Genomic DNA, 10000 nt, shown 5'->3' on the forward strand with positions numbered 1-10000 from the left:
GTAAATATATAAAGTCTATGAAGTAATAAATTTTCATATAAGTATTAATTGCATAAAGTCTATGAAGTAATAAATTTTCATATAAGTACTAAATGTATAAAGTCTATGAAGTAATAAATTTTCATATAAGTAGTAAATATATAAAGTCTATGAAGTAATAAATTTTCATATAAGTATTAATTGTATAAAGTCTATGAAGTAATAAATTTTCATATAAGTATTAATTGTATAAAGTCTATGAAGTAATAAATTTTCATATAAGTATTAATTGTATAAAGTCTATGAAGTAATAAATTTTCATATAAGTATTAATTGTATAAAGTCTATGAAGTAATAAATTTTCATATAAGTACTAAATGTATAAAGTCTATGAAGTAATAAATTTTCATATAAGTAGTAAATATATAAAGTCTATGAAGTAATAAATTTTCATATAAGTATTAAATGTATAAAGTCTATGAAGTAATGAATTTTCATATAAGTATTAATTGTATAAAGTCTATGAAGTAATAAATTTTCATATAAGTATTAATTGTATAAAGTCTATGAAGTAATAAATTTTCATATAACTATTAATTGTATAAAGTCTATGAAGTAATAAATTTTCATATAAGTATTAATTGTATAAAGTCTATGAAGTAATAAATTTTCATATAAGTATTAAATGTATAAAGTCTATGAAGTAATAAATTTTCATATAAGTATTAATTGTATAAAGTCTATGAAGTAATAAATTTTCATATAAGTATTAATTGTATAAAGTCTATGAAGTAATAAATTTTCATATAAGTAGTAAATATATAAAGTCTATGAAGTAATAAATTTTCATATAAGTATTAAATGTATAAAGTCTATGAAGTAATAAATTTTCATATAAGTATTAATTGTATAAAGTCTATGAAGTAATAAATTTTCATATAAGTATTAATTGTATAAAGTCTATGAAGTAATAAATTTTCATATAAGTATTAATTGTATAAAGTCTATGAAGTAATAAATTTTCATATAAGTACTAAATGTATAAAGTCTATGAAGTAATAAATTTTCATATAAGTAGTAAATATATAAAGTCTATGAAGTAATAAATTTTCATATAAGTATTAATTGTATAAAGTCTATGAAGTAATAAATTTTCATATAAGTATTAATTGTATAAAGTCTATGAAGTAATAAATTTTCATATAAGTACTAAATGTATAAAGTCTATGAAGTAATAAATTTTCATATAAGTAGTAAATATATAAAGTCTATGAAGTAATAAATTTTCATATAAGTATTAAATGTATAAAGTCTATGAAGTAAAATATAAAGTCTATGAAGTAATAAATTTTTATATAAGTATAAAAAATATAAAGTCTATGAAGTAATGAATTTTCATATAAGTATTAAATGTATAAAGTCTATGAAGTAATAAATTTTCATATAAGTATTAATTGTATAAAGTCTATGAAGTAATAAATTTTCATATAAGTATTAATTGTATAAAGTCTATGAAGTAATAAATTTTCATATAAGTATTAATTGTATAAAGTCTATGAAGTAATAAATTTTCATATAAGTATTAATTGTATAAAGTCTATGAAGTAATAAATTTTCATATAAGTATTAATTGTATAAAGTCTATGAAGTAATAAATTTTCATATAAGTATTAATTGTATAAAGTCTATGAAGTAATAAATTTTCATATAAGTATTAATTGTATAAAGTCTATGAAGTAATAAATTTTCATATAAGTATTAATTGTATAAAGTCTATGAAGTAATAAATTTTCATATAAGTATTAATTGTATAAAGTCTATGAAGTAATAAATTTTCATATAAGTATTAATTGTATAAAGTCTATGAAGTAATAAATTTTCATATAAGTATTAATTGTATAAAGTCTATGAAGTAATAAATTTTCATATAAGTATTAATTGTATAAAGTCTATGAAGTAATAAATTTTCATATAAGTATTAATTGTATAAAGTCTATGAAGTAATAAATTTTCATATAAGTATTAATTGTATAAAGTCTATGAAGTAATAAATTTTCATATAAGTACTAAATGTATAAAGTCTATGAAGTAATAAATTTTCATATAAGTAGTAAATATATAAAGTCTATGAAGTAATAAATTTTCATATAAGTATTAATTGTATAAAGTCTATGAAGTAATAAATTTTCATATAAGTATTAATTGTATAAAGTCTATGAAGTAATAAATTTTCATATAAGTATTAATTGTATAAAGTCTATGAAGTAATAAATTTTCATATAAGTATTAAATGTATAAAGTCTATGAAGTAATAAATTTTCATATAAGTAGTAAATATATAAAGTCTATGAAGTAATAAATTTTCATATAAGTATTAAATGTATAAAGTCTATGAAGTAATGAATTTTCATATAAGTATTAATTGTATAAAGTCTATGAAGTAATAAATTTTCATATAAGTATTAATTGTATAAAGTCTATGAAGTAATAAATTTTCATATAAGTATTAATTGTATAAAGTCTATGAAGTAATAAATTTTCATATAAGTATTAATTGTATAAAGTCTATGAAGTAATAAATTTTCATATAAGTATTAAATGTATAAAGTCTATGAAGTAATAAATTTTCATATAAGTATTAATTGTATAAAGTCTATGAAGTAATAAATTTTCATATAAGTAGTAAATATATAAAGTCTATGAAGTAATAAATTTTCATATAAGTATTAAATGTATAAAGTCTATGAAGTAATAAATTTTCATATAAGTATTAATTGTATAAAGTCTATGAAGTAATAAATTTTCATATAAGTATTAATTGTATAAAGTCTATGAAGTAATAAATTTTCATATAAGTATTAATTGTATAAAGTCTATGAAGTAATAAATTTTCATATAAGTACTAAATGTATAAAGTCTATGAAGTAATAAATTTTCATATAAGTAGTAAATATATAAAGTCTATGAAGTAATAAATTTTCATATAAGTATTAATTGTATAAAGTCTATGAAGTAATAAATTTTCATATAAGTATTAATTGTATAAAGTCTATGAAGTAATAAATTTTCATATAAGTACTAAATGTATAAAGTCTATGAAGTAATAAATTTTCATATAAGTAGTAAATATATAAAGTCTATGAAGTAATAAATTTTCATATAAGTATTAAATGTATAAAGTCTATGAAGTAAAATATAAAGTCTATGAAGTAATAAATTTTTATATAAGTATAAAAAATATAAAGTCTATGAAGTAATGAATTTTCATATAAGTATTAAATGTATAAAGTCTATGAAGTAATAAATTTTCATATAAGTATTAATTGTATAAAGTCTATGAAGTAATAAATTTTCATATAAGTATTAATTGTATAAAGTCTATGAAGTAATAAATTTTCATATAAGTATTAATTGTATAAAGTCTATGAAGTAATAAATTTTCATATAAGTATTAATTGTATAAAGTCTATGAAGTAATAAATTTTCATATAAGTATTAATTGTATAAAGTCTATGAAGTAATAAATTTTCATATAAGTATTAATTGTATAAAGTCTATGAAGTAATAAATTTTCATATAAGTATTAATTGTATAAAGTCTATGAAGTAATAAATTTTCATATAAGTATTAATTGTATAAAGTCTATGAAGTAATAAATTTTCATATAAGTATTAATTGTATAAAGTCTATGAAGTAATAAATTTTCATATAAGTATTAATTGTATAAAGTCTATGAAGTAATAAATTTTCATATAAGTATTAATTGTATAAAGTCTATGAAGTAATAAATTTTCATATAAGTATTAATTGTATAAAGTCTATGAAGTAATGAATTTTCATATAAGTATTAAATGTATAAAGTCTATGAAGTAATAAATTTTCATATAAGTATTAATTGTATAAAGTCTATGAAGTAATAAATTTTCATATAAGTATTAATTGTATAAAGTCTATGAAGTAATAAATTTTCATATAAGTATTAATTGTATAAAGTCTATGAAGTAATAAATTTTCATATAAGTATTAATTGTATAAAGTCTATGAAGTAATAAATTTTCATATAAGTAGTAAATATATAAAGTCTATGAAGTAATAAATTTTCATATGAGTATTAAATGTATAAAGTCTATGAAGTAAAATATAAAGTCTATGAAGTAATAAATTTTTATATAAGTATAAAAAATATAAAGTCTATGAAGTAATGAATTTTCATATAAGTATTAAATGTATAAAGTCTATGAAGTAATAAATTTTCATATAAGTATTAAATGTATAAAGTCTATGAAGTAATAAATTTTCATATAAGTATTAAATATGAAGTCATACAAGTTAAAAATTAAAAAAAAAAATCGATTGTAAAAATACTTTTGATGTTATTAGTTGTATTATGACCATGACGATATTTGAAAATGATATAAATTACCCACGTATATATGAGTTTTTAAATTTTAAATAGGTTAAAAGAATTTTTCCATATATTTTCGGGTTGGTAACGTCAACATGGGAGAGAACATTTATAACAAATTTGCACAAATCTGCTCAAATTGACATATACTGAAATAGTACTTATATGAAAATTTATTGCTTCATAGACTTTATACATTTAGTACTTATATGAAAATTTTTTACTGCTAGGAAATGTATTATACTTTTATATATTTGAATTCCTTATGTTAGTTTATTAGTAAGAAATTGTTTTTAAATACTTATAAGTATGAATATTACTATACTTATATGATTTATGTATTTAGTACTTGTATGAAAATTTTCATACTTGTATGACTTTATTTACTTAGTATTTATATGGAAATATTTTTTACTTTATATGTATTTTTAAGTAAATATGAAAATGAAAGTTGATTTTGTGTGCCTTTTTATTCCTGGTTTTTATACAGTTAGTTTAAATAGAAATAGATTTTGTTTTATACAAAACTCTATATTCTGTACTAACATATTGTATATAATGAGCGTTTTTTATTCCTGGTTTCCTACAGTTAGTTTAAATAGAAATAGATTTTGTTTTATACAAAAACATAAAAAATCTATTATTCTATACTAACATATTGTAGAAATAAATATTAAACAATATTTTAGTTTTATTTGTGAGCTATTCTAATATTTACTCATAAAATATATGTGTAAAAGGATGGTTTTTAAATAAAATAAAATATTAATGTGTTGCACCCGAAAATACTTTTTATCATATATTTATTATTGAAATAAATATAATAGAATTTGAAATTATTAATTTCAAATCAAGAAAAAAATGTATATACTCTTAAAAAAAGGTATATATATTACTATATGCATTGAAATAAAGTAAAATGTATAGAATGATATTATTTGAAAATTTTGCCAATATAAGAAGAAATATCGTTCTTACATAATAATTAAATAATAATATGTATAGAGAACGAAAATTCTTTTCACGATACCAAAACAAAAATTAAAAAAATCCATTACAAAATCACACAATAGAAATGAAATATAATGAAAAAAAATATAATAAAGAAAGAAACATAGAAAAATTGTTGTGTATATTGTAAATGTTTTTATGTTTTGTGTATTTGTGTATAATTTTCAAATAAGAAAATATCATTTTAAACTTTTATATAATATAAAAAATATTATATAAAAAAGAAATATATATTATTCTGGTTGATCCTGCCAGTAGTTATATGCTTGTCTCAAAGATTAAGCCATGCATGTCTAAGTACAAACAAATTAAAAGTGAAACCGCAAAAGGCTCATTATATCAGTTATGGTTCCATAGATCGTTAACAGTTACTTGGATAACTGTGGTAATTCTAGAGCTAATACATGCAAAATAAACACGGACCTTTTGGAACGTGTGCTTTTATTAGGCTAAAACCAAGCGATTATTCGATCGTTATATTGGTTGAACTCTAGATAACTTGCAGATCGTATGGTCTCGTACCGACGACAGATCTTTCAAATGTCTGCCCTATCAACTTTTGATGGTAGTATCTAGGACTACCATGGTTGCAACGGGTAACGGGGAATCAGGGTTCGATTCCGGAGAGGGAGCCTGAGAAACGGCTACCACATCTAAGGAAGGCAGCAGGCGCGTAAATTACCCACTCCCAGTTCGGGGAGGTAGTGACGAAAAATAACAATACAGGACTCATATCCGAGGCCCTGTAATTGGAATGAGTACACTTTAAATCCTTTAACAAGGACCTATTGGAGGGCAAGTCTGGTGCCAGCAGCCGCGGTAATTCCAGCTCCAATAGCGTATATTAAAGTTGTTGCGGTTAAAACGTTCGTAGTTGAATTTGTGCTTCATACGGGTAGTACAACTATAATTGTGGTATGTACATTACCTTATGTATGTAAGCGTATTACCGGTGGAGTTCTTATATATAATTAATACAATGTATTTTTTATATATTCCTCCTATTTAAACCTGCTTCAGTGCTCTTCATCGAGTGTTGTTGTGGGCCGGTACAATTACTTTGAACAAATTAGAGTGCTTAAAGCAGGCTCCAAATGCCTGAATATTTTGTGCATGGAATAATGAAATAAGACCTCTGTTCTACTTTCATTGGTTTTTAGATCAAGAGGTAATGATTAATAGAAGCAGTTTGGGGGCATTAGTATTACGACGCGAGAGGTGAAATTCTTGGACCGTCGTAAGACTAACTTAAGCGAAAGCATTTGCCAAAGATGTTTTCATTAATCAAGAACGAAAGTTAGAGGTTCGAAGGCGATCAGATACCGCCCTAGTTCTAACCATAAACGATGCCAGCTAGCAATTGGGTGTAGCTACTACTATGGCTCTCTCAGTCGCTTCCCGGGAAACCAAAGCTTTTGGGCTCCGGGGGAAGTATGGTTGCAAAGCTGAAACTTAAAGGAATTGACGGAAGGGCACCACCAGGAGTGGAGCCTGCGGCTTAATTTGACTCAACACGGGAAAACTTACCAGGTCCGAACATAAGCGTGTAAGACAGATTGATAGCTCTTTCTCGAATCTATGGGTGGTGGTGCATGGCCGTTCTTAGTTCGTGGAGTGATTTGTCTGGTTAATTCCGATAACGAACGAGACTCAAATATATTAAATAGATGCTTTCAGGATTATGGTGTTGAAGCTTATATAGCCTTCATTCATGCGTTCATCTTGAATGTACAAGTGTTTGAATGTGTTTATATAAGTGGAGTCGTACCTGTTGGTTTGTCCCATTATAAGGACACTAGCTTCTTAAATGGACAAATTGCGTCTAGCAGTAACGAGATTGAGCAATAACAGGTCTGTGATGCCCTTAGATGTCCTGGGCTGCACGCGCGCTACAATGAAAGTATCAACGTGTATTTCCTAGACCGAGAGGTCCGGGTAAACCGCTGAACCACTTTCATGCTTGGGATTGTGAACTGAAACTGTTCACATGAACTTGGAATTCCCAGTAAGTGTGAGTCATTAACTCGCATTGATTACGTCCCTGCCCTTTGTACACACCGCCCGTCGCTACTACCGATTGAATTATTTAGTGAGGTCTCCGGACGTGATCACTGTGACGCCTTGTGTTTCACGGTTGTTTCGCAAAAGTTGACCGAACTTGATTATTTAGAGGAAGTAAAAGTCGTAACAAGGTTTCCGTAGGTGAACCTGCGGAAGGATCATTATTGTGTTCCTATCCGAAAAGAAAAAAAAAATAATTATATAAAAACAAAATAAAAAAAAAGAATAAAAAAGAAAAAAAAGTTTTCTTTTTGTTCTTTTCATTCAAAATGTTTTGAATTATACAATGTTTTGAATGTTTTTCTGTTTTTTTTTTTTTTTTAACTCCTTGTAATGCATTATGACAATATATATTATATTGTGAACTTCGCATACATTGTATTTGAACGCAATAAAAAAACCTTTAAACATATAGCTGTACTTATTATTTATATAGAAAATAATATTTAATTGTGATATTTATATAAAATATTATAAATGATAAGTTAACTTGTTCACATTAACGTGTGTAATACCTTTTTTTTATGGTATTTTCTATTTGTGATTAAAAACATGTTGAAAAATTTAAAAAAATGAAAACGCACAAATAGAGAAGAAAATAATATATAAAAGGTATTACTGTTTTTGTTGACCTAAGACATGCGCAGCTGCAAATGTTTGGGTTTAAAATTACAATTTATTGAAAGATGTTTTAAACTTATGTATTAAAAATTTATTATTGATTAATTATTAATACTTTCAATAAATTAAAATTCTTTGACTTTGAATTAAAAAAATACAAAAAAATTATCACTCTAAGCGGTGGATCACTCGGCTCATGGGTCGATGAAGAACGCAGCAAACTGTGCGTCATCGTGTGAACTGCAGGACACATGAACATCGACATTTTGAACGCATATTGCGGTCCATGCTGTTATGTACTTTAATTAATTTTAAAGTGCTGCTTGGACTACATATGGTTGAGGGTTGTAAGACTATGCTAAATTAGTTGCTTATTCTTTTAGTCAATTAATAGAATTTAAGCATATGGCATATTATTGGATTGTATTTTTCAATCCATAATATTAATAGCATAAAAAGAAATATAGAAAATATATTCTTGAATACCTCATATTTGAACGAAAATTTATGATAAATGAGAATCTTAGTATTCCCATAAAAGAAAAAATTTTCAACATTATTTAAATTATATTAAATAATACATAAGAGGAATGTCTAGCATAAAATAAATTTTTATTCTAGAATTAATTCACTCTATTGTATTGAGAAAAATTTATAATAAAAAAAAATATATGATATGTGGAGGAATAATGTTGTTAATTTTATTAATTATTATATTATGAATTTTAAAAAGGGATGAAAAGATTGAATAATATTGAGTAATCAAGATATAAAAATATATTTCTTTAAAATAGCAAATAGCAAAAAAATTAAATAAAAATAAACAAATCAATCTAAAATATATTTTATACAACCTCAACTCATATGGGACTACCCCCTGAATTTAAGCATATTAATGAGGGGAGGAAAAGAAACTAACAAGGATTTTCTTAGTAGCGGCGAGCGAAAAGAAAATAGTTCAGCACTAAGTCACTTTGTCTATATGGCAAATGTGAGATGCAGTGTATGGAATATCTTAATATCTAGTATGAGAAATTAACGATTTAAGTCCTTCTTAAATGAGGCCATTTACCCATAGAGGGTGCCAGGCCCGTATAACGTTAATGATTACTAGAAAGATATTTCCAAAGAGTCGTGTTGCTTGATAGTGCAGCACTAAGTGGGTGGTAAACTCCATCTAAAACTAAATATAACCATGAGACCGATAGTAAACAAGTACCGTGAGGGAAAGTTGAAAAGAACTCTGAATAGAGAGTTAAATAGTACGTGAAACTGCTTAGAGGTTAAGCCCGATGAACCTGAATATCCATTATGAAAAATTCATCATTATAACTGTAGTATTTAATTTTAAATATTATAGTAATAGTGTGCATTTTTTTCATATAAGGACATTGTAATCTATTAACATAATAAAATATTTATCAAAAGATCATTGGTTTTTAAGTTTATTCAAATTAATTTGCTTTTAGCTTATTAACATAGAATAATTACTGATGATTTGATAAAGTGTTGATAGATTTTATTATATATAATGCTAAAATTCTTTTGAATTTTACAATAATATTATTATCATTGATTTTAATATTAATTGTATGCATTTATATGATTAACAATGCGAAAGATTCAGGATACCTTCGGGACCCGTCTTGAAACACGGACCAAGGAGTCTAACATATGTGCAAGTCATTGGGTTATATTAAACCTAATGGCGAAATTAACTTAACTGTATTAATAATGGGATTAATTTTTAATGTATTACATTATTAATTCAATCCCGGGGCGTTCCATATAGTTATGTATAATGATAATTTATTATTATTTATACCTCTAACTGGAGCGTACCTTGAGCATATATGCTGTGACCCGAAAGATGGTGAACTATACTTGATCAGGTTGAAGTCAGGGGAAACCCTGATGGAAGAC

At 24.2% G+C, this 10000-nt stretch overlaps 3 non-coding genes across 3 annotated transcripts in view; all 3 read left to right on the top strand.

The window, feature by feature from the left end:
• The first annotated feature begins 5630 nt into the window (after positions 1-5630).
• On the top strand, positions 5631-7620 carry LOC138858805 (small subunit ribosomal RNA). The gene has a single exon (XR_011397835.1). It is a non-coding gene; the product is annotated as a small subunit ribosomal RNA (ribosomal RNA).
• A 626-nt stretch (positions 7621-8246) lies between these two features.
• LOC138858813 (5.8S ribosomal RNA) lies at positions 8247-8425 on the top strand. Its single transcript, XR_011397841.1, has one exon. It is a non-coding gene; the product is annotated as a 5.8S ribosomal RNA (ribosomal RNA).
• A 502-nt stretch (positions 8426-8927) lies between these two features.
• LOC138858808 (large subunit ribosomal RNA) overlaps positions 8928-10000 on the top strand; it is a 3977-nt gene continuing 2904 nt past the window's right edge. Inside the window, exon 1 of the ribosomal RNA XR_011397838.1 lies at positions 8928-10000. This exon is cut by the window's right edge and continues 2904 nt beyond it. This is a non-coding gene — a ribosomal RNA (large subunit ribosomal RNA).

This window comes from Bactrocera oleae, unplaced genomic scaffold (assembly GCF_042242935.1).
Source record: "Bactrocera oleae isolate idBacOlea1 unplaced genomic scaffold, idBacOlea1 ctg00000017.1, whole genome shotgun sequence".
NCBI lineage: Eukaryota > Metazoa > Arthropoda > Insecta > Diptera > Tephritidae > Bactrocera > Bactrocera oleae.